Source organism: Salmo salar, unplaced genomic scaffold (genome assembly GCF_905237065.1).
Source record: "Salmo salar unplaced genomic scaffold, Ssal_v3.1, whole genome shotgun sequence".
NCBI lineage: Eukaryota > Metazoa > Chordata > Actinopteri > Salmoniformes > Salmonidae > Salmo > Salmo salar.
This window is the reverse complement of record NW_025548058.1, coordinates 86601-90930: the sequence shown is the minus strand read 5'-3', so window position 1 is coordinate 90930 and position 4330 is coordinate 86601.

Genomic DNA, 4330 nt, shown 5'->3' with positions numbered 1-4330 from the left:
GGCTCCAACAGGAGAGAGACTGGCTCCAACAGGAGAGAGACTGGCTCCAACATGAATAGGAGAGAGACTGGCTCCAACATGAACAGGAGAGAGACTGGCTCCAACAGGAGAGAGACTGACTCCAACAGGAGAGAGACTGGCTCCAACAGGAGAGAGACTGGCTCCAACAGGAGAGAGACTGACTCCAACAGGAGAGAGACTGGCTCCAACAGGAGAGAGACTGGCTCCAACAGGAGAGAGACTGGCTCCAACAGGAGAGAGACTGGCTCCAACAGGAGAGAGACTGACTCCAACAGGAGAGAGACTGGCTCCAACAGGAGAGAGACTGGCTCCAACATGAACAGGAGAGAGACTGGCTCCAACATGAATAGAAGAGAGACTGGCTCCAACAGGAGAGAGACTGGCTCCAACAGGAGAGAGACTGGCTCCAACATGAACAGGAGAGAGACTGGCTCCAACATGAACAGGAGAGAGACTGGCTCCAACAGGAGAGAGACTGGCTCCAACAGGAGAGAGACTGGCTCCAACATGAATAGGAAAGAGACTGGCTCCAACAGGAGAGAGACTGACTCCAACAGGAGAGAGACTGGCTCCAACAGGAGAGAGACTGACTCCAACAGGAGAGAGACTGGCTCCAACAGGAGAGAGACTGGCTCCAACAGGAGAGAGACTGGCTCCAACAGGAGAGACTGGCTCCAACAGGAGAGAGACTGGCTCCAACATGAACAGGAGAGAGACTGGCTCCAACATGAACAGGAGAGAGACTGGCTCCAACAGGAGAGAGACTGGCTCCAACATGAACGGAGACTGGCTCCAACAGGAGAGAGACTGGCTCCAACATGAACAGGAGAGAGACTGGCTCCAACAGGAGAGAGACTGGCTCCAACAGGAGAGAACTGGCTCCAACAGGAGAGAGACTGGCTCCAACAGGAGAGAGACTGGCTCCAACATGAAAGGAGAGAGACTGGCTCCAACAGGAGATCAATAGGAGAGACTGGCTCCAACAGGAGAGAGACTGGCTCCAACATGGACGGAGAGACTGCTCCAACAGGAGAGAGACTGGCTCCAACAGGAGAGAGACTGGCTCCAACAGGAGAGAGACTGGCTCCAACAGGAGAGAGACTGGCTCCAACAGAACAGGAGGAGACTGGCTCCAACAGGAGAGACTGACTCCAACAGGAGAGAGACTGGCTCCAACAGGAGAGAGACTGGCTCCAACAGGAGAGAACTGGCTCCAACAGGAGAGAGACTGGCTCCAACAGGAGAGAGACTGGCTCCAACAGGAGAGAGACTGGCTCCAACAGGAGAGAGACTGACTCCAACAGGAGAGAGACTGGCTCCAACAGGAGAAGACTGGCTCCGAACAGGAGAGAGACTGGCTCCAACAGGAGAGAGACTGGCTCCAACAGGAGAGAGACTGGCTCCAACATGAACAGGAGAGAGACTGGCTCCAACATGTAGGAGAGAGACTGGCTCCAACAGGAGAGACTGGCTCCAACATGAATAGGAGAGAGACTGGCTCCAACAGGAGAGAGACTGACTCCAACAGGAGAGACTGGCTCCAACAGGAGAGAGCTGGCTCCAACAGGAGAGACTGGCTCCAACAGGAGAGAGACTGGCTCCAACAGGAGAGAGACTGGCTCCAACAGGAGAGACTGACTCCAACATGAATAGGAGAGAGACTGGCTCCAACAGGAGAGAGACTGGCTCCAACAGGAGAGAGACTGGCTCCAACATGAATCGGAGAGAGACTTGCTCCAACATGACAGGAGAGAGACTGGCTCCAACAGGAGAGAGACTGGCTCCAACATGAATAGGGAGAGACTGGCTCCAACAGGAGAGAACTCGCTCCAACAGGAGAGAGACTGGCTCCAACAGGAGAGAGACTCGCTCCAACAGGAGAGAGACTGGCTCCAACAGGAGAGAGACTGGCTCCAACAGGAGAGAGACTGGCTCCACCAGGAGAGAGACTGGCTCCAACAGGAGAGAACTGGCTCCAACAGGAGAGAGACTGGCTCCAGCATGAGGAGAGAACTGGTTCCCATGTGAGAGGCCCCAACGGAGAGAACTGGCTCCAACTTGATGGGAGAGAGACTGTCTCCAACAGGAGAGAGACTGGCTCCAACGGAGAGACTGGCTCCAACAGGAGAGAGACTGGCTCCAACATGAACAGAGAGAGCTGGCTCCAACAGGAGGATACTGGCTCCAACAGGAGAGAGACTGGCTCCAACATGAATAGGAGAGAACTGGCTCCAACAGGAAGAACTCCTCCAACAGGAGAGAGACTGGCTCCAACAGGAGAGAACTCGCTCCAACAGGAGGGGACTGGCTCCAACAGGAGAGAGACTGGCTCCAACAGGAGAGAGACTGGCTCCAACAGGAGAGACTGGCTCCAACAGGAGAGAGACTGGCTCCAACATGAATAGGAGAGAGACTTGCTCCAACATAACAGGAGAGAGACTTGCTCCAACATGAACAGGAGAGAGACTGACTCCAACAGGAGAGAGACTGGCTCCAACAGGAGAGAGACTGGCTCCAACAGGAGAGAGACTGGCTCCAACAGGAGAGAGACTGGCTCCAACATGAATAGGAGAGAGACTTGCACCAACATGAACAGGAGAGAGACTTGCTCCAACAGGAGAGAGACTGGCTCCAACATGAACAGGAGAGAGACTGGCTCCAACAGGAGAGAGACTGACTCCAACATGAGAGAGACTGGCTCAAACAGGAGAGAGACTGGCTCCAACATGAGAGAGACTGGCTCCAACAGGAGAGAGACTGGCTCCAACATGAACAGGAGAGAGACTGGCTCCAACAGGAGAGAGACTGGCTCCAACAGGAGAGAGACTGGCTCCAACATGAACAGGAGAGAGACTGGCTCCAACAGGAGAGAGCCTGGCTCCAACAGGAGAGAGACTGGCTCCAACAGGAGAGAGACTGACTCCAACAGGAGAGAGACTGGCTCCAACAGGAGAGAGACTGACTCCAACAGGAGAGAGACTGGCCCCAACAGGAGAGAGACCGACTCCAACAGGAGAGAACTGGCTCCAACAGGAGAGAGACTGACTCCAACAGGAGAGAGACTGGCTCCAACAGGAGAGAGCCCTGGCTCCAACAGGAGAGAGACTGGCTCCAACAGGAGAGAGACTGACTCCAACAGGAGAGACTCACTCCAACAGGAGAGAGACTGGCTCCAACAGGAGAGAGACTGGCTCCAACAGGAGAGAGACTGGCTCCACCAGGAGAGAGACTGACTCCAACAGGAGAGAGACTGGCTCCAACAGGAGAGAGACTGGCTCCAACATGAACAGGAGAGAGACTGGCTCCAACATGAATAGGAGAGAGACTGGCTCCAACAGGAGAGAGACTGGCTCCAACATGAATAGGAGAGAGACTGTCTCCAACAGGAGAGAGTCTGGCTCCAACATGAATAGGAGAGATACTGGCTCCAACAGGAGAGAGACTGGCTCCAACAGGAGAGACACTGGCTCCAATAGGAGAGAGACTGGCTCAAACATGAACAGGAGAGAGACTGGCTCCAACAGGAGAGATACTGGCTCCAACAGGAGAGAGACTGGCTCCAACATGAACAGGAGAGAGACTGGCTCCAACAGGAGAGAGACTGGCTCCAACAGGAGAGAGACTGGCTCCAACAGGAGAGAGACTGGCTCCAACAGGAGAGAGACTGGCTCCAACATGAATAGGAGAGAGACTTGCACCAACATGAACAGGAGAAACTTGCTCCAACAGGAGAGAGACTGGCTCCAACATGCAGGAGAGAGACTGGCTCCAACAGGAGAGACTGACTCCAACATGAGAGAGACTGGCTCAAACAGGAGAGAGACTGGCTCCAACATGAGAGAGACTGGCTCCAACAGGAGAGAGACTGGCTCCAACATGAACAGGAGAGAGACTGGCTCCAACAGGAGAGAGACTGGCTCCAACAGGAGAGAGACTGGCTCCAACATGAACAGGAGGAGACTGGCTCCAACAGGAGAGAGACTGGCTCCAACAGGAGAGAGACTGGCTCCAACAGGAGAGACTGACTCCAACAGGAGAGAGACTGGCTCCAACAGGAGAGAGACTGACTCCAACAGGAGAGAACTGGCTCCAACAGGAGAGAGACTGACTCCAACAGGAGAGAGACTGGCTCCAACAGGAGAGAGACTGGCTCCAACAGGAGAGAGACTGACTCCAACAGGAGAGAGACTGGCTCCAACAGGAGAGGGACTGATTCCAACATGAACAGGAGAGAGACTGGCTCCAACATGAATAGAAGAGAGACTGGCTCCAACAGGAGAGAGACTGTCTCCAACAGGAGAGAGACTGG